The 23,439-nt window shown below is 44.5% G+C and overlaps 1 protein-coding gene across 6 annotated transcripts in view; it reads right to left on the minus strand.

Annotated features, from left to right (window-relative positions):
- HIVEP3 (HIVEP zinc finger 3) overlaps window positions 1-23,439 on the minus strand; it is a 399,183-nt gene that overhangs the window by 255,876 nt on the left and 119,868 nt on the right. The window contains exon 3 of one of the 6 annotated variants that reach the window (XM_074934668.1): window positions 7,542-7,618. The exons of the other annotated variants lie outside the window; for them this stretch is intronic. The gene's annotated coding sequence lies outside the window, so the exon portion shown is untranslated. The remainder of the gene's footprint in view (window positions 1-7,541; window positions 7,619-23,439) is intronic. 6 annotated transcript variants of the gene reach the window in all.

A 23,439-nucleotide genomic window follows, 5' to 3' on the forward strand; every position in this document is an offset into this window, starting at 1 on the left:
TTGCAGCAGTGAGGTTAACTATGTGTTGTTTAAAACAGTATTTCCTGTTATCTGTTTTAAATGTGTTATCTTTTAATTTCACTGAATGTCCCTTTTTTTGTAAGTAGGAGACCCTAGCTAGCCTTCTCTTTACCATTTGTAATTTGATATATCTTACCATATCACCTCTTTAAATGAAACACTTCTAATCTTCTATCTTTTTGCACAGGGAAGTTTTTTTCATTCCTTTTATCATTGCTACTAGTGGGTTGACTCCCTCAAAGAATTCAAAATGGTTGGAGAAAAACCAATTTTACATTACAGAAGCCATGTTGATTTGTCTCTATCAAGCCTTGCTCATCAGCATGGTTTGTAACTCTATCCTTAATTACTTTTTCAACTAATTTACATGCTAGTGACTCACTGGTCTGCAAGTCAGTATCATCCACCTGACCTCTCTTTTAAGTATGGTTACAAGATTTGCTACCTTCCAGTCCTCTTCTACAGAAGCTGATTTCAATAGAGATTGCATATTTTTGTTAATTCATCCACTTATCTAAGTGCCTTCAGAATTCTTGGATGAATACCATCCTCTCCTGCTGACTAATTTCAGTTTAAATTATCATTTTGTTCCAACACCTCCTCTTCTGGTACTGCAGTGTTTGACAGCCCCATATCTTTACTATCTACAAAGAAAAGCTCTGGGGGAGTAGGTATCTCTACGTTGTTCTCTGTGGTGAAGACAGAAACTAAAAAAACTGTTTGTAAATTTCAGATGGGTTTTCCTGTGCTTTTAATTAGTGGTAGAATAGGAACTTATTTTAACCTGTGATATTTAAGATGGTTCAGGTGAATCACTTATTAGGAAAAATGCATCAGAGAGTCAAGCTGAGGGCAACATTCTCTTCTCTTGTCCACCACTTAAATCTCTACCCGGCGCTCTGATCTCTATTGCTTACACAAACAGGGATGGGATGTCCAGATGAGGAAAAAGGGCAGATCTTTAAGAGGAGACTTTTATCCTGCTATTGATCACTGTGGAAAATACTGTGTGTGAATTTCCACATGGTATTTGATATGAAAGATATACTTGATCTACTTCAAGGCCAGGGATTTCGCCAGCATTACCATTCAAAAGTATCCATGTTTCTGTAGTAAACCTAGCTCCAAGGTCAACACTATTTTACTTGCAGCATATTCATATCATTATACAGTGTGTGTGTAGGGTAGATCTGTACTTCTTTAATTAAAAAAAACCAACACCATAGGCTCCTATTTCTGGGGTCGGAAAGCAGTTTCTCAGAAAAAGCTGATTCAGAGTACAACAGAGTAAGACCCAGGTGATTTTACTACATCTTACATCAGTCATATTGTATATTGCAAAACACATTACTACTGCAAGTTTTATGTTGTTCCCCCTTCACAGCATAACTCTGTGGTGTTGCGAGTAAGGATTTTCCAACAGTAAACATTCATGAGAAATGCATTAATGGCTAGGGACTGCAAAGCCTGATTGCCAGAGACAAGGGATTACTTCTGCAAGAGGGATGCATCCAAGAGAAAGCAAAATTTACACACCCCACTGTGAGTGTAGTAGCATTGTGGTGTTATGATCACACAACCCACAAAAATTTTCTGAAAATGAAGTCATTTCCATTGTAGAAAGACACATGAGACATCTGTTCCCAGGCATATATCATTGTGCACTAGGAAAAACAGGAGAGAGAAGCCATTCTAGCTCTGACTTATTATACCAGTTTGAAGAGAAAAAAGGAAGAAAAAAAACCACTCTACTAGTCCTTTCCACAGAGGAGGGTCCCTTTCTTTGAGGAGCAAAACCTGAAGAATAATGATACTGAATAATTCAGCTAACCCTTCAGTTTTTGGCTTTTAAAGGGGAGTCTTTCCTAAAAGGAAAAGCTTTCATGTGTATGAGATGGTATTTATTGATCTGGATTTGTTAAAATAGCCCATCCAAATCTAGGTATCCGTCTATCAATACAAGATATGGATAAATCTCCATAATACAAAACATGGTGTTGCCCCAAGCTGCTTCACAACATATCCCATCAACCTCACCATTACTCCAAGTTACAGTCAATAGTTAGAACTGCAAGCAACGATCCCATATCCCTGAACCAACCCATTCTTGTAAAAAAACCAGCAAAATTAGGTAAGCTGCGTACATGCTCATTTTGTTCAGCATTTTCGTGGTTATCACTTCACTGAGAAGGGATCCCACAAGTTTCTCCTAGTTGATCTTTAAATCTGAATACTGTCCAAAGTGTCCCATGATGAGGGATTTGGGCTACAAATAGGACAGGTTTCAGCCACAGAAAGGAATTTTGTTTTCTGCTAAAAGGGATATTACCTTCCTTCCCATACTTAGTCCCGCTCTGGAGACACAGAGCAGAACTCTGCTGCCTGCTCTGAATGGATTCCACTGGCAGGACTTCAGCTGACCTCACCAAGAGGAGATTGTCTTGCCCATTGTGCCATTTGTGAATCACATTCACCCTCCATGGCAACAGACTGATGTAATAAAGTCACAGGGTTCTGACTTCACTGCAAGCCCCAGTAGGAGGAAAAGAATGGGTGGAAGGAGAATCCTACTGAGAAAAAGCTTGAGCCATAAGAGAGAACTTAAAGACCCACCCCCAAAGTAATATCAGTAGCTTTATCAACGCTCATCTCCCAGCTGCCCCCCACCCCACCCCTGAGGTCTCCCCAAGGAGCTGCGTGTTAGGTTAATGAGACAGCATTTCATCTGTAAATTTTGCTCATTTGCCCTTTTGCCAATAAAAGAAAGTTGCTCCCAAAATGCTGTTAGAATTTCACGCTTGTTCCCAGTGGCTATCCTGGATGCAGAGAACACCTCTGTTCTTGCTAATCACCTGCCCTCTCAGCCAGGGGCAAGACACTTCGGACTTCCACTGCCTCTGCTCTCCTTTGACAGCACCGGGCAGATAATTCCAGTAAAAGGCTGTTCTGCAATAAAAAGCAGTTTAAACACTAAAAAAGCAGCTACAGGTTCTGCAGGCAACATATCACCACCCATTGGCCATATCTGCACGTCAGCATCTGTCTGCCACAAACACTCGTCCGTAAAAATGAAAGAATAAATCAATGGACTTGTATACCCAGGCATATTATCTCAGAGAACACTGCAGGGATCCAAAGCTCCCTCTTTATTTGCTCAGCCAGAACTCATTCAGGCTGCTTGCAAGGCAACGTTATGGGATGGATTAACTTGCAAGAGCCTCAGTATATCATCGCATAATCTCATACACAATATGACAGCAATTATCAAATAACTTGGCACAAAGCAGTTTCCTGACCCAGTTATTGGCAATTTTTTCATTTGTTTTTAAATGCCCTTTATTTCTTCCCTCTCCACCTCACACCTTTAGAAAATTTTCCTGAACTCCAGTCTCTGCTGTGGTGTCCACATTAGCTTCTCTTAATGGCACTGGAGTATGACACTGTATCATGTCAAGCTTTAATGGTTAAAAGGTCAATGTCATTCCCAATAGATTACTACAAACTCAGACATTACTGGCCTTTGACTAACTTGGATACCCAGGATATTTAGGATGAAGAGAGCAGCAGTTCCACTAAAACCACCTTCTTAGCACTCATAGCAGGGGAAGCTGCTTTCACTCAGGATATCAAGTAAGCAGCCTACCTGACCTTAAACAGGTCTGTACTACCTGTTTTCACTGTGCTCCTCAGCAGAGTAACCAAGCTCCAGTAACCCACTGAGTGGATAAAGCCTGTCCTAATATCGATCCTAAAATTCACTCCCCTTCATTTCAGACCATGATCACATGTAATACTCTCTCCAAACTGAAATGGTTTTTCCTTCTGTCCTTTGTGACCCCTTAGTGGCAGTGCACCTCTGCAACAACCACCCAATTCCAGCCCACACCAGACACCAAACTAGGATCACCAAACACATTTCTAGTTATGATTTGAATATAAACTGAACTCTGATCATTACAGGTGAAAGATTACTGATTAACTGTAATCTACAGGGATGAACCCTAGTCTACAGTCAATACTGTTTATCCTCTTTATCTTGCAGTCTACAGAACTTGCAGTCTACAGAAGCCAATCTGCTTAAATATCACTTATCTTGAAAGAACGCACTTGGGATTTTTGAGGAAATAACACTGGTGTTCACCTTCACCTGTTACTGGGTTACATAAAGGGAAACAAAACAATTTTTTTTTAAAGCTCCTTAGAATCATAGAAGGTTAGGGTTGGAAGGGACCTCAGGAGGTCATCTAGTCCAACCCCCTGCTCAAAGCAGGACCAATCCCCAATTTTTGCCCCAGATCCCTAAATGGCCCCCTCAAGGATTGAACTCACAACCCTGGGTTTAGCAGGTCAATGCTCAAACCACTGAGCTATCCCTCCCCTCAAATTTCTTTTGGTGATCCTACTTACCCTGGTATATTTCACTCCAGACAAAAAGGAGATTGGTTCAGAAATACAATTTAGAGATTTGTTTTATTTCTGATCTTCCCCCCCCCCCCCACACACACAAAAGGTCCTATTTAAGGAAAGGCAAAGGAGAAGAATGAGTTTTACATAATGACGTGTGAGGGGAGAAAAAAGGAAGTTGGACCTGCTAAAATTAGAAAGTCCTTACACCCCCAGGCCGCTGCTTCAGCCCCCGCATTTCACCATGAGTAGGTGCTGGGCTATATTTAACTTCTGCAAGAAATGTTCAGCTTGAGATGGGACACAGAAAACCCCACCAGGATGTGGTGAGGGAGAAGGGAAGTTCACAAGATGTGATCTCTAACTGACATCACTTGAAGCACATCTGAAAAGCAGACGCTTTTTGTTTTTTATCTGCAATTTCCTCCAAAGAAAAAAAAACAACAAAAAATGTAGCTCTTACACACCCGTCAGCATCTAGACAGCAACAGTAATCTTGTTTAACTAGAGTCAGCTCTGAAGCTTATTTACCTGCCAGTATGTAAAACTAGTGTGGGCTGCATCCCATACCTTATGCTGGATTTGTGGGGCAGAGGGTCTCCATAAAGGGTGGGAATAGGGAGACTAAAGGAATCATCCCCCAACCACAGAGCAGTGTTGCAGGAACAACAGCTGCTACGGAAGCCTGAGGGCTGTAGTGTGTCTCGCACGTGTTTGCCAACCCCACCCCTTACAACGCGTGGTAGGAATGACTACCCTAACGGTAAAAAGAAAAGGAGGACTGCTGGCACCTTAGAGACTAACAAATTTATTTAAGCATAAGCTTTCATGAGCTACAGCCGTCACAGATCTGCATCCCCTCGACACAGAAAGCCCCAGAATAGCTGAATTCTGCAGTGTTCAGGGGAGGAGGCACAGAATCCAGGAATTCTGCCCCTGTCTCTAGAGAAAGGGAATCACACAGGCTGCAGTGTAGCCATGCCCCCCTGAACTCCTGAGAAGAGGGTGGTCAGGATCAGTTAATTCACACAGCGGAAAACATTCTTAATGTTAATAGTTTAAAACATTATAATCTGCCAATTATGGTGCAACATGTAACAAAACACAGGTCTTCCAAATGTCGGTTAGTTGTCACACAAGTTAGTTGCTTTTGTCACATGCTGACACGCTTGAAGACTGAGTTGCTTGTGCAGACCCTTGACAAAGCTCTTAAAATCTTATTACTTGTATTTTTATGAACTGTATCAACTGAAATTTTAAAGGTGGAACTACGTACTTGGATAATGAATGAACTTCAAATATACTGGACTGATGACATTTGCTGGACAGTTGAAATTCTGGAACTCGAAGCTGTACCAAATGTTACCAAATCCCAAACAATTAACTACAAAAACTAAACAGCCTCACCTTGCCAAACCAGACCTATGCCTTAGGTCTCTTTATAGAATCTGGAATAAAACAAACTTTGAGTTTCTAGGCCAAACTGTTTGTGAGATATGACTAGATTTTTAAAAGTGTCAACAAAATTCAAAAAATATTAACCACCTCTTGTTTGTTAGTGACATAGCTCTGAAACAGCTTCTGTTTACACCTCACACATGAGCAAAATAAATCGTTGTCAGGCCAAAGGCCTTACATAACAAATGTCATTTACCAAGGATCTTTCTTAAGAAATTTCGATGTAAAGTCAAGCTTACAATGGAAAGCTGCAAACTTAATACAAAGAGAATTCATCAAAGTCCTCTTCTTAGAGGGGAAACTAAGGTTTCAGCCATACATAGTTTCTTGCTATCTTAATTTAAATTATTTCACTCAAAGCCCAAAATATGCTCTGTTTTTTGCCAAAGCTGGGCCTTTTTACCCATATATTCCAATGAAAACCAGAGACAAATATTTCCCCAATTGCTCAAGACATCTGCAGAACAAACAAGGTCATATTCAAGACACCAGTGCACCTTATTCCTAGCATAGTCTCATGAGCTAGCAGTTTACCATTGCAAATTTCTTTATGGTGTTGTAGCGCCCTTCAAGTTTTGCTGATACACCTTGTATTGCACTGAAGTTTCATGTAAGCCTTCCAAGTCACATCATGCCATTCAGTAAAGTGTTGGTTGGAAGAAACCTTGTATCAGGCAAAAACAGTTCAACAACCAGACCTGAACCATATTCCACTCATTCCTTGACACTTTGCATTAAATCCGGGCTCCACTGAAGTCAAGGGAAGTACTGTCATTGATTTTGATAGGGCCAGAATTTCACCCTTTGGATATTTTCACCATAACCGACTATCTGGAAGAATAAGCAACAAAGAATCATAAATGTTCACAGATTATCGGTGGTGGTCGTGAGGTAGAGAGGTAGTGGTAATAAACACAATACAAAGCATGTTCACAATGGTGCGGCAGTTTGGCTGGCATCATTGTGTGACCTCTCTTTTTGCTGGATAGGTTTAATTTTTGGCACACAAGTCAAAACCTTACAGCTTGTGTTGCTTTTTTCAAAGACAGGCAATAAGGCTGACATGCTAGATGGCTTTTGTCACTGCAAAGTAGCCAACATTCAGGTGGCCAGACAAATATTCCAAGACTCTCATTATAGTATCTATTTCACAGATAAGTATCAAGTCTTGCCTAATCCAGCCTCCTTTCTGCTTCCCTAGAGTATGAAATGCTGTTATGAAAGACAGAATCTTTGTGCATTCTAACCTCAGTTTTATCTCTTAAACTTACCAAAGATGACCTTTTAAGAGCATAAAAAACTTAAACCGAGCTTCTTTCAACTCCTCCACAGATTTGGGATTTTTACGCCCATTGAGAATGTACTATACTGATCAGACCACTAAAAGGCAAAGGAGCGCCTTTAACAGTACATGAGAAAAGGAGTCTCAGAAACTGCAGTAAGCATAAAAATTACCTTGGACTGATTTGCACCCTACGATGACATAAAGATCAGGGAGACAACCTCTGGCTCTTTGAAAAGGGATTATGCAACCACCATTCCAAGAAATGTTGCTTTGTGAAGGCTGAAAATGTTTTGCCTTCTAAATAAACAACAAAGTGCTTTATTCTTATTTAGTAGCTACATATGCTAAATATAACAGTAAAAAAAACCCTTACTGCTTCCAGTGGTGCTGCAATTTGTAATCATGCATTCCATAGCTGGAGAGTGGATTCACCATTATCCAGTGCAAGTACTGTAATGAAATTCAGAAAGACATCATTCTCAAGGTGCCTGACATTATTATTGTTATTATTCCCAAACAAAAAAAAAATGGTTAAGACAAAGTTAGGGTTGCAGACACACATCAGTGGTCTGAGCATACACTGCTGTTCAAGAATGCTAGAATATAAAAAAACAGAAGTCAGAAAACCAGCAAATCCAGAAGGACGGTTGCACTTCTCTGACAAGGAACTGATTCACACTTACAGAACAACTGTGGGCTGACTCCACACAGGGACTTAGGCATTGCAAAACGTTTTAGATGCCTAGAATATCACTAGAACAACAATGGGATCCACTAAGGGTGAGTTAGGTGCCTAAGCTCCCTATACAACAAATGGGGAAAGAGAGGCCTCTAGGAACAGGATCCACAAAAACCAGCATGCTAGGTTTAACTAAGCCAGGGGTGGGTAAGCTACGGCCCGTGGGCCGGATCCGGCCCCTCGCGGCTTTGGATCTCGCCCGCGGGATTGCCCCCCGTGGTGCTGCAGGCCCCACGCTGCTCTCAGAAGTGGCCGGCACCAAGTCCCTGGACCTCCTGGCGGGGGGCAGAGGGCTCAGTGCGTTGCCCTTGCCTCCAGGCACCACCCTCCACAGCTCCCATTGGCTGGGAACGGGGAACCGTGACCAATGGGAGCTTCGGGGAAGGTACCTGGAGGCGTGGCAAGGCCAGCGCGCAGAGCCCTGTGCCCGCCCCTTCCCCAGGAGCCGCGCAGGGACGTGGTTCCGGCCGCTTCCCGGAGTGGTGCGGCGTGGGGCCAGGGCCAGCAGGCGGGCAGGCAGCCTGCCCTGCCCCCGGTGTGTGCCGCTGCCACCCCGGAGCCCAAACCCCTCCTGCACCCTGCCCCCCAACTCCCTGCCTGCACCTTACACCCCTCCTGCACCCCAACTCCCTACCCTGAGCCCCCTCCTGTACCCCAACCCCCTGCCCTGAGCTCCCTCCTACAGTCCACACCCCTCGTGCACACCTGTCCTGAGCCCCCTCCTGCATTCCGCACCCCTTCTGCACCCCAACCCCCTTCCCTGAGCCCCCTCATACACCCCACACCCCTCTTCTGCCCCAATCCCTTGCCCTGAGCCCTTTCCTGCACACCGTACCCCCTCCGACCCCCTGCCCCGGCCCTGCATACAATTTCCCCACCCAGATGTGGCCCTCGGCCCAAAAAGTTTGCCCACCCCTGGACGAAGCTAAACCAATGCCCACGCCAACAAGAGGGTGTGTCCTAAGCCCTGCCCCTGCACAGCTTTAGGCACCTAAATCTAGGCTGCAGGGAGGCGTCAAACTCTGCTTGCAATCCAGAGCCAGGAATCCCTCTCCTGGAGTCAGGCAGTTTAGGGGCTTTAGTGAGTCTTGCAAGCAATGTTGGAGGAGGTGCTACTGCCCTCCCTCCTTATAGCTTTTAGCCCAGTGGTTAGCGCACTCACCTGGAAGGTGGGAGACCCAAGTTCAGTTCCCTCTCTACCCGAAGGAGATAAAGGATTTGAATAGGGGGCTCCCACAGCTCAGGAGAGTGCTCTAGCTGCTGAGCTAGGGATAGTCTGATGTGGGGCTCCCTCAGTCTCTCCTGTTGAAGCTGTTTCACTCTGGATACATGATTAATGAGTCATTGGGCCAGAGAGAAAACGTGAGAATGACTCTACAGTTCAGTGATTCAGGCACTCCCTCCTCCTCCCCGGTGGGTCCAGCCCCCCCGCTTCAGTAACTCTCTCATTATTTATCCAAAGTGGAGCAGCTTGGACAGGGAAAACTGAGACAGGTGCCAAGAGTGAGGCAGCCAGGCACGTGCCCAGTGGCAAAAACACAGGCACTCGGGGAAATTTTACCCTGAAAATTTAGGCACTGAGTGAATTTAGGCACCTACAGGGTTACGTGGTGGCCGAGGAGGAGGTTTGTGGATTGGCTAAACCCAGATTTAGATGCCTAAGTAGATTTGTGGATCTGGGCCTACAGCCTTAACGGTGATCCCCTGGAAGAGAAGGCACATCTTTTTTCAGAATAAAGCACAAATGCAATGCTTTCCTGGTGCACGCTTTAGCCAGCTCCGAACGAGAGCAAACCCTGTGGTTGGAAAATAGTTGTAAAAATTAAAGATGTCTTGAAAAATAGTGCTTTTGCTTACTTTTAGTGCTGTCAGTGCTTTGTTAAGGCTAAGGAATTTGTTAAGTAAGAATCCATAACTTTCCTGCCTTTTAACTTTTCATTTTTCAAAGACCAGCAGAAAAGATTTTCTCTGAAAATGGTTGTCCTCTCTCCATAATGACAGGATGGAAAGCTGTTTTAGATTTGTGTAAGAAAAGAGAAATTGCACCAGAATGTATTGTGATAGAATCTTATGACAGCCCCATTCCTACAGTAGCAATGCAACCAGTCTCTTTGTACTTGCTGCTGACTACTTTATGGAAGGGAATGCTGATGATGGTACAAACAACTGGTAACACTGTCAGCCTCTAATCTCTAGGTGGACTCTCACCTAGGTCCCATCTCCCTTCACACCTTCCTGAGGTCTGTAGGAAGGGAGTCCTGTCCCTGCAGATATCAGTAAACCTAGGTGAGCAGGGATGCAGAGATTAGGTGGTTTGGGGAGGGTCTTCTGAGATCTGCAGGCAAGGAGATCCAAGTAAGTCTTAGGAGGCTTGCAACCCCTCTCCCCAACGCAGATTTCCTACACTTATGCTGGAATAAACATATTCTTCCCATTGACAGGCCTCCCTAGTGATCAGGTTACACTTTGAGCTCTCAGTCTGTGAAATTATCTTGGTCACAGATCTAATCTATACATTTTGAGGCTAATATGACTTTTTAACTGGATTTTAGAGAAGGGGGTTCAAAATTGGGCTTATAATGGAAACTGGGCTGGAAATTTAGGTATGAAACAGCAACTGTCACCCCAATAACTATTTTAAGAATTGGAATTTTCCTTACTAATCACACTTGGCTTGTCATTAAACAGTTAATGACTCTGTTTTAACCTCAGATGATGGGATGAACCAGCAGCAAGTCCTCCAAAAAGAAAGAGCAAATACTCACTTTTGTACTGTAGCTTAATTCAGGATACTATGCTTTACATGGCTTCCATTTCCTGTGTTTGATACCCGATTCCTCAAAACATTCTATTTTAACCTATTGCTGACTACAAACTAGATTTTCTGTACTTCTTCATGGTTTTTGAATCAATAAGAACATTGAGATGAAAACAGGACTTTCTGCTCATTCCCCATCTGAAGTCAGAATCCTATCTTTGAGACATCATAACTGGCTGCTGTAGAAATGAATGTGATGTCACAGATAATGATGACCACCAGCCAAGAGGAGCTTGCAAAGTGCAGTTCTACACTGAATAATTCCTGAAAAGCGCATCACGCGTTTTGTGTTTGTGTGTTTCAGCAACCCAAGATAAGATTTATTCCACTGACACGTAAACAGGGGCTTTTTTCTGGCACTCTGGTGAATTCAACCTGGAATGAGAGAGTCAAACTAGATTCTTTCTAGTCCATGTTTCACCTCTTAGGAATAGTTTTCAGAGTAGCAGCCGTGTTAGTCTGTATTCGCAAAAAGAAAAGGAGGACTTGTGGCACCTTAGAGACTAACCAATTTATTTGAGCATAAGCTTTCGTGAGCTACAGCTCACTTCATCGGATGCATCATCATCCGATGAAGTGAGCTATAGCTCACGAAAGCTTATGCTCAAATAAATTGGTTAGTCTCTAAGGTGCCACAAGTCCTCCTTTTCTTTTTACTTACGAATAAAGGTTCTGGGAGCCAAATTCTGTCCTTGTGCAGTCACTTTTTTTACTGGGACGGCAGTGGAGTAGAATTTGGCCCAGTACCTGGACCATATGGCCTGATTAGCACAGCTGATGAGCACTCTCCTTCTATTGGATTCAAAAGGACTTATGAGTGCTCAGAAAGGCTGGTGAGTAACAAGGTGGCATTTTCATAAAATCACCTTTCAGAGTAGATCCACGTGTTAAACAAACAAGATCCAGTGTCCTTGAAAGTGTCTGTACCAACAGAGGAGGACTGAGGGGGAAAGAAGAGTATGTGAGACAAAGTGTGAGAATTGTTTCTGCACAGAATTATTTTAATTGGTTTCCCCATGAGGAGGCAGCAGCTTTCTCACGCTCAGACCACTTGTGTGTGTGTCTCGGAGGACATCCCTCCATTCTTGTAACAGCTCCTTAAGTGTGGACAAAACAACCAGAACAGCGTCAACACAGGCAAAGCTGAATTTAAAAATTAATCCAGAGAGAGGAAAGTTCACGCATCACTGACAAACATCTAAACTGTGTGAACATCACATGAAAAAAAATGATCCCTGGTGGCAGACAAAGGCAGGCAATGGGCAACTACACATTTGTTTCAATCTGCAGTGGACTGTTCAAAGGGTATAAATATGGCTGGATGGAGCTAGAATATCCAGCAAGTCATCAGTCCTCAATGAAACATGCACTACAATGAAAAACAACAACAAAAACAGACGCCCATATTACGCTAACTCTTTTATTAGTAAAGTTTAGCCTGGACTTTGCTACTACTAGAGATGCATGACTTAGTTGCTGTTAATATGACTGTAAATTTGAACGACATGGGCAGTTTGCCACTTTCCATGAAAAATCCCCCTGACAAAGATGTCCTTGTGTCAATACAGTATATTTGCTTATTCCCATTCTATTTATAATATGGGCTATGAATGGCGTAGCCAGTTTACAGCCCCCAGGAGACTTTTTGGTGGTTAAAAGGGATATTTTTGGATGAGAATTTAGACTCATAAAAGGATGCTGTGGCCCTCAGGCCTGCACTCTCTCTTGTCATTTATTCCTTCACAAGTCTCCCAATTCCAGCCTGATTTCAGCAAGTCACGGTCATCCCTGAAGTCTTCTATCATTTTTTTAAAAATATGTTCCTTTGTACCTAGTGTGACTGCATTCACATCTGGGGGGTGGGGACTACAGTTTCGCCTACCCTGACATCTATTTCCACTGCTTGATCATATGGCACTGTGGAGAATAGTGACATTCTTAAACTAGTTTTCTTCTTCCTTAAAACATAAAGCTCACAAGAAAACTTGTTCAACCCTGAAGTCTTTGAAAACTAGACAGAATGAGCACACTTGGACGGGCTGTACTGTCTCTGAGTATATCTACACTGCAACTGGGAGCATGCTTCCCGGAGTGGGCAGACAGACGCGCTAGCTCTGCTCAAGCTAGCATGCTAAAGGGAGCAGTAGCTGGGGTTAGCATGGGCAGCGGCTTGTGCTGGTCTGGTTTGTTGTCAGGTGGCAGCCCAAGCCACTGTCCGTGTTACCTCCTGCTATGCTGCTTTTTTTAGCACTCTAGCTTGAGCAGAGGTAGCGTCTGACTGTCTGCCCACGCTGGGAAGCACGCCCCAGCTGCAGTGTAGATGTACCCTCTGACTGACCAAAAGGACAGCATGTTAATTTCGTATTTGGAGGCCCTGAATGGGCATGGTGGGGCAGAGGGAGCACAGAGTCCTAAGGGGGCAGGTAGGACGGTGCAGACTTGCACACACTGGCACAGCTACAACTTGAACTGAAAAATGGTCTCAATATCAATTTTTTTAAAATGCAAATATTTTCATAATTTCTACTTTCAAAATTTAGCTCACACAAAATAGAACAGAGCTGCAAGATTCCTGGCCTGGCATGCCTGGGTGTAAGAAGAGCCCTTCTGTGAAAACTTTGTGAAAAATCAATTCTGCTTTGTGAATTGGCCTGGAACAACGGGATGAAGATTTTGGACACTCTCTGAATTCTTGGTCACTGTTGTAGAGCTATACTATGCACAGAGAGGTCACCCATCAACCCCCAAGCCAGTACTCTCCCTAGGGATATACGTGAGTTCTGTTAGTAACATACGTAACCCCCAAGGAGATCACCTAGATTCCTGGGGCTCCGTGTGCGGGTAGCTCATGGAGGCACACACGGTTCCTGATAGGAAGGGGGAGCCAAGGACAGACTCAGAGTCTGCTTGGAAACCAATAAGCAGGGAGATGCCCTTCCCAGGGAGCTCGGGAGGGGGAAAAAGCCCAGTCTGGAACCAGCCAAGGAAAGGGCAGGACTGTCAGAGGGTGGGGGAGGGGATCCTGGTGAATCCCAGGCCTGCATATAGGATTCCCCCTGAGAACTGGCCTCTTAGGACTAGGGTTGCCAGGTGTCCGTTTTTTGACCAGAATGTCCAGTGAAAAAGGGAAACTAGCAGCATCTGGTCAGCACAGCTGACTGGAAACTAAAAGTCCAGTTACCTGCAGTAACGGGCTTCCACTACCAGGGGGCAGGAAGAGCAGCAGCTGCTGGAGCCTGGAGGATCGGCTCAGCTGAGCAGCGGCTGCTGTTCCCACCCCCAGCCTGATGGAGAGCAGCGGCTGGCTCCCAGACTGGGCTCCAAAGTAGGTACCGACGTTGTCGCCGTGGGTGGGGGTAACCTGTCTGTCCCCCTCGCTTGCGCTTTCCCCAGATTTCCCCAGCCCAGCCCCTCGCTCTGGGGACTGAACCCTGCCGTACCCCGCGGTGCCCTGAGTGGGCAGGCTCCACGTCAGCTCCTCCCAGCCCGACTCTGCAGGCGGCAGGTGAGTGCCGCGGGATGGGGGAAATGAGCGGGGTGGAGAGCGAGTAACGGGGGCGGGGGGGACAAAGGGGAGGCCTCGGGAGCAGGGGCGGGGCAGGAGTGTTCAGTTTTCAGGGATTAGAAAGTTGGCAACCCTCCTGAGGACTTGGAAGCAAGATCCCTCATCTTGAGCCTTTCCCGTGCCAGGGTGACTCCCAGTTTGTAGAGTTTGCTGAGAAAACTTCCCCCAGCCCGGCAGAGTGAGCCCCCCCAGCTCTCCAAGTCAGATCAGTCAGCAAGTGGCCAGCTCTGCTCTGCCTGCTAGTCCAGGGCTGCCGCCTGCTGCCAGTGTGTCTGGGCACTGGGATAGGAGACTAACGTTAGGATTTTCGTAGAGTTTTGTAACCTGCACCCTGAGCCCTGCACCCCTTTGTGGGGAGGGGAAATCCTGGCACCAGCAGCCGCCTGACTCGTGCATGGAAAGAACCCTGGCCAGCAGCGATCGTCAGCCCTCTGCAGAGACTGAGGGGTCCAGAGAATCCATCACAGAGTTGTGAGGGAGGGATAACTCAGTGGTTTGAGCTTTGGCCTGCTAAACCTACTGTTGTGAGTTCAGTCCTTGAGGGGGCCATTTAGGGATCTGGGGAGTTGGAGATTGGTTCTGCTTTGAGCGGAGGGTTGGACTAGATGACCTCCTGAGGCCCCTTCCAACCCTGATATTCTAGGAGTCACCATCTCTTAGTTAGCTAGTCAGGGAGGTTGTTTAGGAGACCCCTCCTCCCTGAACTGTGTCCTCGGATCAGGGGTTGGGGATTTTATTACCTGCTGCCTGTTAAACCTGCGGAGGGACTTCCCACCTTATCCCCCTTGTGAGTCCTTTGGGTTGCACTGGACCCAGTAGCCACATCATTAACTGCTGCACAGAAGATAGCGTGGTCACCGGTCATCAAGGGGCCCAACACAGTACGCGTACCAACAGGACAGTAATTTCACATTTGCTATATCAGATCACCTGACTGGGGAAATCTGCAGTTGGTATCAACGTGGGCATCAGTGACACTGAGAACAGTGTTATACCCTGTTCTGTTTCTCTCCTGTTTGGTGTAATTACTGTGTTAAAGATATTGTATGTGTTTGTGATATTTCTTGGGAGTCTCCAACTATCTGGCAAGTAAGTGGGGGTTACCCTGTGGTTAGAATTTTCCTCCCAAGCTGCCTGATCACCCTGTCAGGAAGGAGCGAGGGGGTGGAGGCATCCCAAATAAATTCATATTGGAAGAAAAAGAAGTTACAGTTTGCTGAGTGGGTGGTGGGATCCAGAAGAACCCAGGCCTGTCCGTCAAAACCCATAAGGAGACTGGTGCTAAAGGAGATAACCAGGTGGATAGGGGGGTATGTGAGGTGTTATCTATGGAGTGTAGAGTGGAGTGACCTGATCCAGCACCCATTGAAGTCAATGACAAAATGATTTCAATGGTTCAGGATCAGGCCACATTATATAAGTCACATTTTGTTTCATTTTAAACAAACTATGAAACACCTTCCTCTATCCTTCTGCCCATCCGGGTGCCACCTGCTACTGGATCACCGCTCTTCCTTCTCTTTCAGCTAGGACACTGGCCTTGACAGATAAGGAAAAAGGATGTCACCTGTGCAAGGTGAGCAACTGCTTTTACTTGGTTAGGCTTGATGAGTTAATGCCCTAAGTGCTGAAAGTGCCAAATTCTGCTCTGTAACAGCCACGGTGCATCCGCAAACCAGGTCAGAGTTTGCAGCATTGCCTCTGCCGCTGGGAGAGCTGGCTTGTTTCGGGAGAAGCAGTTTCTCTCTCTTTTGTTTGTATTAGTTCAAGTTTCTACTGCTGCTCTCTCTCAAAGCTGGCTGGGTTCATCATCTTATCTGAATGCCCATTTACTTCTGTTTAAAAACTGATCAGTATAATAGAGCTAAACCCCTGCCTCAGCTAATTTATCAGTGTAAAAATGCAGCATCACAGGGAAAATTTTAAATTGACAAGAGCCAAGAAAGGCAGAGTTAAGACTAAAGCATCATCCTTAACAGGTTATGTTGTGCCAGAGTACTATAAATACAGGCAGATTCGCAGACTTTTAAAAAATGGGGGTAGCACACTTAAGAGTCAGTTCAGGTATGGTAAATTCCCCACAAGACAGACACTGATACAACAAGATGGTTAAAATGTGCCTTAAAGTTAGGCATGTGCATAAATACCTATCTGAATTACAGCCTAAGAAAAATGCTAAAAATCCATGATACTTTGAATGTAAAAAATAGTAATAATAACTGGCACATACAAGGCTCAGACAGAACTTCACAAACTTTGTTCCTGCTGCCACGGAATTCAAAGTTAAATGTTGCTTTAATTTCAGTGGGAGCAGGGTTGGACCCACAAGGTCTGAAAATACCCCTCTGAGGTAAGTATTAGCCGGGGACACAGACAGGGTAAGTGACTTGCCCAAACTCGCACTGCAAATCAAGGACAGAGCCAAAGACAGAAGACGTAGCTCTTAGACACCTGCTTTAATCATTAAACAACATATCCTTCACTGTATGCTCACAAGGCCTTTTTAACAGAAACAAATAAATAAGTAGCGAAAATTCCCTTCCCCACTTCCAAAAAACATGAGCAGCACACACAGAAATGGTGACCACCTCTCTGTTCTGTGTTTGTACAGCTCCTAGCACAATGGGGTCCTGGGCCATGACTGTGGCTCCTAGGTGCTACCGCAATACAAATAATAAATAAGAAGACGACACAGTTTATAGATAGATATGGATAATACCACAACTGGCACACAGAAACACAAAAATTAATATTTTCAAGATAAAGCCCTGGTAAACAGCAAGCTTGCAAAATGTTCAGACCTTGTGAGCTAAGCGTCAGCCCAAATCACATTTATTTTTAAATAACAACGTTATAATGGCCCAGAAATGTATTTGAAAGCAAAACCCTGAGTCAAGAAGTCCCAATCTGACACCAAAAACCCGCCATGTCGAGGACCCCAAAATAGGATCAGAGTAAATAAACAAGAAACCATAATGGTCTCTTTAACTGAGTGCCACCCTGTGCAGATACAGCGTGAGACGAGCCCTAGCATTATGGGGCATATCTACACTGCAATTAGACACCTGTGGCTGGCCTGTGTCAGCTGATTCGGGCTCACAGGGCTCAGGATAAGGGGCTGTTTAATTGTGGTGTAGACGTTTAGGCTCTGGCCATGTGGGGGAGGGGGAAGGGTCTGAGCCATCCCCCATTCTCAGAAAGCTTTCTGTGTGGCATGAGAGGGTTATATAACTGACAGCAACGTTAGCTAATAGATTTCAGAAGGGAAAAAATGAAATGATCCTCCTGGGGATTTTAACAGATAATTCCTGTGGGTGTGGGTGGGTGTCTATGTGAATGTTTGTGTTTCTGAGATGCATTCGAACTGTATTTTTCCCGGCAGTGAGCCACATGCTTACAAGACATTACATTGAAGAAACTACTTTGTTGCCAGCAGACAGAGAACAGAGTGGGGCATTATTTTTCTTCCATAAATTACAGAAACAGCCTCCCTGTCTAAATATCACAAAAAATGTATAACACAACAAGCTGTAAACATAGCCAGACCTCATTGGGGACCCAGTGCGGCGCTCCCTCAGTTCCTATTGAAATCAAAGGTACTCAGTACCTTGTAGGCTCAGATCCAACATCAGAAATAAATCAGAGCCCACAAGCAGTACTTACAGGTGTGAATTTACAAATAGCTTCAATACTGAATTCCAGATTATCTCTACCTTTGCATTCAACCCCCTCCCCCAAACCACTTCCTCAGCAGAACATCTCAAGAGTGATCCAGAGTCAACAATCCAACTAGCTACAGTAGAACACTGTCCTGCTAGGAGACTGTGCATCCGGCTCCGACCTGCAGCCTCCTGTTCTGAATCAGTTTGTGGGCTCCTCTAGGTGTGAACTCAGCCAGGCACAGTGTCAGTGCTTGGCAAGAAGTAACAGGCAACATACAAAATGCTATGCAAGCTTCCAAACACTGATGTCATCCATGTGCCCCTTCATGCTCAAAGAGAATAACCTCATCTCCCAGCAATGAAAGCACTGGACTTTGTACTCTTAAAAAAGACAGATGGGATCAATGAGAACCAGGCAGATTTTCCAAGAATCCCCAGAGAAAGCATCAGCCCAGTGACACAAAAGGCAGCCCAATACTGTTGGATCATATTAAAGAAGTTCTGTATTAAAATCACAAATGAGTTTGATTCTCCATATAAATTCCAGGGTATTACTAATTAAGAGGTCTCTTGGTTTTTGGTACTGTTTCTCTCCCTCTATGTGTGAAACTTGCAAGCTGCTAATTGCGTTAGTACATTCTAAGACAGAGTCTGTTCTCAAAGCAATTCACACAAAGAGACTCAAAGCAATACTCTGTAACAACAGAAACAGCACCCAGAGACTCCCCGCCCTTTTGTTGTATTAACAATTGTGATTAAAATAGAGATAGAGGATGTATGTGGATGGATGCTTGGTGTGGATAATAACTGAATGATCAGGGAGGTGCCAGCCTAAGAATCCAGGGTCCATCGGCTGAAGAAGGCGTCAAGTGGAAATAAGCAGAGGACCCCCAGAGGGCAGACTGGAATCCACCCAACAGCCTCAAGAATGGGAGAACCAAAGAACAAGATAACATCTAGCAGCACGGAGCCGTCAGGAATGTGCTATCTGCTGATTGATTCAGCAACAGCATGATGACGCAATTCCCATAGACTGGCATAGGAAGAAATTCCTATGAAAATGGACTCTAGAAAGTGAGAACTTTGGGGTCTGATTCTGCAAACCAACTTCCAGGAGCATCAGATGAGCATCTGACAAGGCCCTGCTCCCTCCTCATGTCCAGGCCACCTGGCCAGTGGCTTGGCATGAGCAACTCTAAGGCTGGTAACTATGATAACTACCTTGCAGAACCTGTGTGTGTGTGTGTGTGTATGAATGTGTGAATAAATATGAAATTGAATGGACTGTTATAGCTATAACTAACTGCTTACTATGATTCTTTCTGTATTCACAATAAATGTGGTATTTTGCCTTTTTCCCTTTAATAAGATCCTGCTGGTTTTTAATTTATTGGTATAAACAATACCAACATTTGAAATTACTAAAGAAGAAGTATTGAAAACAAGCACATATACCAGAATTATGATCATACTCACCCTTCTGAATTCTCAGGGTATTGGGTGGGGCATCTCTGCTCCAAAGGGACAGCAAGGAACAAAAATCAGGTAATTGGTGAACAGGGAATCTATTCGAACTTGCATGCAACACTTTCAAATTGCTGGCTCCACAGAGATGCCCACAGACACCCTAGCGGGTATCGTCCATTTGAAGGGAAGGATTTCAGGAACAATCGCACACTGAAAGAGCTACTGGTCCACCAAAGGAAAAAACTCAGTTCAACTGTCGCACCACAAGGGGGAAGATCCTTCCATATCCAGTTTCATTGGCCCCAGAAACAAATGCAAAAATGGGCAGTTAGAGATGTATTGTGGGACTCTACATTCAGTGCCCTAAACAGTCATTACCCGAGAGGGGCCAGACTTTTGCCCAGGCAGGAATTAACATACAGAAACTACATTACTAGTTTTTGCTACCAAGCTGAGTTCACTAATAATTCACAGCTCTTGCTATTCATTAATGTATTTAAAGGGCATTCCCTAAAGAGAGAGAGAGAGAGAGAGAGCAATATTGGCCCCGCTGAGAGAGACATGAAAGAGCCCATTAGCAGATACTGGGTTGTTGGGGTTTTTTTCATTAACTACTTACAGTTTCCTAGAAAGTTAGAGTTACTATAATTAATAATTAGAATCCTACTAAAAGCAAAAGAGTTTTCTTTTCAGTCATTCCTTTGGGACTTTCAGCTTAGTGATCATCAGTGAGAGGGAGTCTGTTTTAGAGGTTGCAAATCTAGGAATCAGGACTTGTAGGTCCTGGTCCCTGTTCTGCCCCTCCATTGTGAGACCTTGGCCAACTCACTTAGCTTTCCTGTGCCTTGTTTCTCCCATCTGTAAAACCCGTAGAGCAATATAGAGCTAGGTGAATAATTTCTAACTCATAACTTACTATATAACTGTGACAGGGTGTCCCTGGCCCTTCATGGCCCCCTGCTGGAGGCCCTGTGGTCCTACTACACCCACCCAGGAAAGAGCAGTGGAGGTGGGTCCTCCAGGCCTGCCTAGAGAGATCTCTGGGAAGCAGCCAATCACAGCCCAGCAAGGTCAGCTAAAAGGATCTGCAAGGGCTGAGCATTGAGGATGCTCACGATCATGCCTTTGAAATTTGTTTTCTGTAAGAATGCTTGAATATCTGATTAAAATGTTTGTTCTGTAGCCTTTCTGCTAGTAAACTCTCCTAAAATATTCACAAGAGGCAAGCACAGAAGGGTGTGAATAAGGGCAGGGGCAATTCACTTATAAATTCAAACAAATATTCACCCCAACTGTTTGCTGTATCCGCCTGGCTCCAATCATTATCTGCAGCACAGTAGTTGTGCAATGTAATTAACATGCAAAATGACTTGAGGATCTTAGATGACAGAGGCTGTGTAAGGGCAAAATATGCCTATAACTCACTGCAATATCTAACCCCTGTATTGGTGCAACGTTACTGGAAGATTGGTTTGTCTGGAAGAAAATTAGGAGTCATGCAACTGCTCCAGAATTAGAGGATTTGATACTCGAAGGAGAATCTGCAAGGGTCAGCAAGATTTCAGTACTTCAGACATTGCAACAATAAATAAATTTACACCATCTCCACCTGAGAATGCTCCAATTTTGCTGTATCCTGTATGTCATAGTATGTTTGAGGAGGCAAACAGGCAAGCAACAAAAGGCAAAGAGAAGTGTGTTGTGGCTAAACTGTATACTAAGAGTAAGGGGTAGAACTAGAAAACTCATGCTAAGATGTGATAACTAAAAGGCTAACTTTCACTAGCATTTGTTAACTCCAGCTGCCAAATACAATTAACTTTGGTGTCTAGATTAGCGATAGACAACACAGTAATTTACAATGTAACAAATGTACCTTCCTATGGACTTCATTCAGCGTTACATAAGGACCATCGCTGTTTCGCTTCTAGTACAACACAGCTGAAGGCTAGAATGGGTCTTTCCTTCACTGTTCACTCCAGTTTAGAGACTGGTGATTGTTTTGCTTTACGGTGTATAGCTAAGGGCTAATGCAAAAAGCTGGTAGTGCAGGGTGTCTTCTGTTCACAGCATGGCCACAGACTCACCGTGTGAATTTGGGCAAGTCCCTTAACTCCTCGTGCCCCAGTTAATCTAAAATGGCTACACTGTGTAATTTTTATGTGCCTCACAGTGGTGTTGAGCTTTCATTCATTAAAACTTGTAAGAGCCTGAGAGGCTAGCAGGAAAGGGGCTGGAGAACAGCCTACTACTGAGGACATTTTTGCAAGGATATAAAATAACGACCGTTCCAGAGTAATTACCCTTTGGAGTAATGGGACCACTCACACATGAACACAATACACAAGTTACATCTCATTCGAGGAGTACAGTCCTCCACCAGCAAGGAATACTTTGCTAAGATGTCCATCCACTTTTATATGAGCTGAAGCCTCATTTCACCAACATTTCTGTCCTGCTAAACCTACGTGATCAGCTTTTCTTTTCTTTTCAGGCTGACAGGCCAATGCAGATGGAGAAATGATGGCAACAAAATTCATTTTCCTCAGGGCTCCAGGACAAACATGAAAAGCTTTCCTAAGAACACAAGTCCAGCATTCCAAGCAACCAAGGCACCTGAACCCTACTGGCACCTGGCCTAGTTAATCTGACTCTCCTGTAAGGTTTAGCGTCAAAATTCCCTGCTCCACATTCTCGCTTCTGTGGTAACTAAAATAAATAAATAAATACATCAAAACATAACGTTTATTTTAACTTAACAATTTGGCCAAGATGGGGGGAAAAAGAAACCTACATTTCAGTAGTTTCACTGGAAATAAATCAAACCAAACCTGAAACCCTAATCCAAAGAAAACTTGGGTTTTACGCTGTACCATGTTCTTCAAACAAACTGACGACACTGTGAATGGAATGCAGATGTGCATTTGCCTGCCTGTTTCAAAGAAGTCAAAAATATTTGTATTTTTCACGTACACACAAGCTAACCTCTGGGAAGGCGTTTTGCTCTCCCCTTGGCCTTTGCATTGCATTTATAGTGAGATTTATATCGGTCAGTAATAAAGTCACTTTATGGTGACACTATCGTTATAGCTGTGTTCTAAAATGAACAGCAAATGAGGGCATATCTCCAGGGTTTTCCTGTAAAAGTAGGTAGCTAACTGGTGTGAAATTTCACACAGGGCGTACTTTGGTGCCCTTTCATTTGCTATGTAGTTTGGTTTGGTTTTTCTTTCATACATTCGAATAGGAAGTCTCTGAACATGGGCTCTGGAAGAAATGTCTCTTTGGCTCCCCTCGGGCTCGTCTGGATGAACAGTTAGCGTGCTGCAAGTTGGAGTATCGCTCTGCAGAGCTCTAGTGTGACACACATTAACTGTCCACGTGGAACCTGCTACCACACTCTTGGAAACAGGAGCAGGTCAATGCATAGTCAGGAGCTTTCGGAGCGCGGTAGCAAGGTCCGCGCGGTGTGCTGCACACTAGGATGCTGCAGATTTATACCCCAGCTTGCTGCACGTTAGCACTATGTCTACACAGGGATAAAAAACCTGCGGCTAGCCCAGGTCAGGTGACTCAGGCTCAGACTCAGGGGCTGAAAACCTGCGATGCAGACATTTGGGCTCAGGCTAAAGCCCGAGCTCTAGGACCCTGCAACGGGGGAGGGTCCCAGCGCTCAGGCTCCAGCCTGAGCCTGAACAGCTACACAGCAATTTTTAGCCCTGCAGCCCAAGCCAGAGTCAGCTGACCCAGGCCAGCCATGGCTGTGCCGAGGGGCTTTTATCCCCACGTAGATGTGTCCCAACTATTCGCCTAGACAAGTCCCTAGTTTCCATTGTTGAAAGGAATCTCCTAAAGATGACAGTCCACCTATACAGAGCTTGGTGCAGAGGTGGATCCTGGTGCAAGGTTTTGTTTTGTTTTTTAAATGTCACACTTAGGATCATTTTCAGCTGTTATTCATGATGTAACTTGAAAGTTAATACCCTGTGCACGCAAACCTGATTGATGAAGAGCGGCACA

This window comes from Natator depressus, chromosome 19 (genome assembly GCF_965152275.1).
Source record: "Natator depressus isolate rNatDep1 chromosome 19, rNatDep2.hap1, whole genome shotgun sequence".
Lineage (NCBI taxonomy): Eukaryota > Metazoa > Chordata > Testudines > Cheloniidae > Natator > Natator depressus.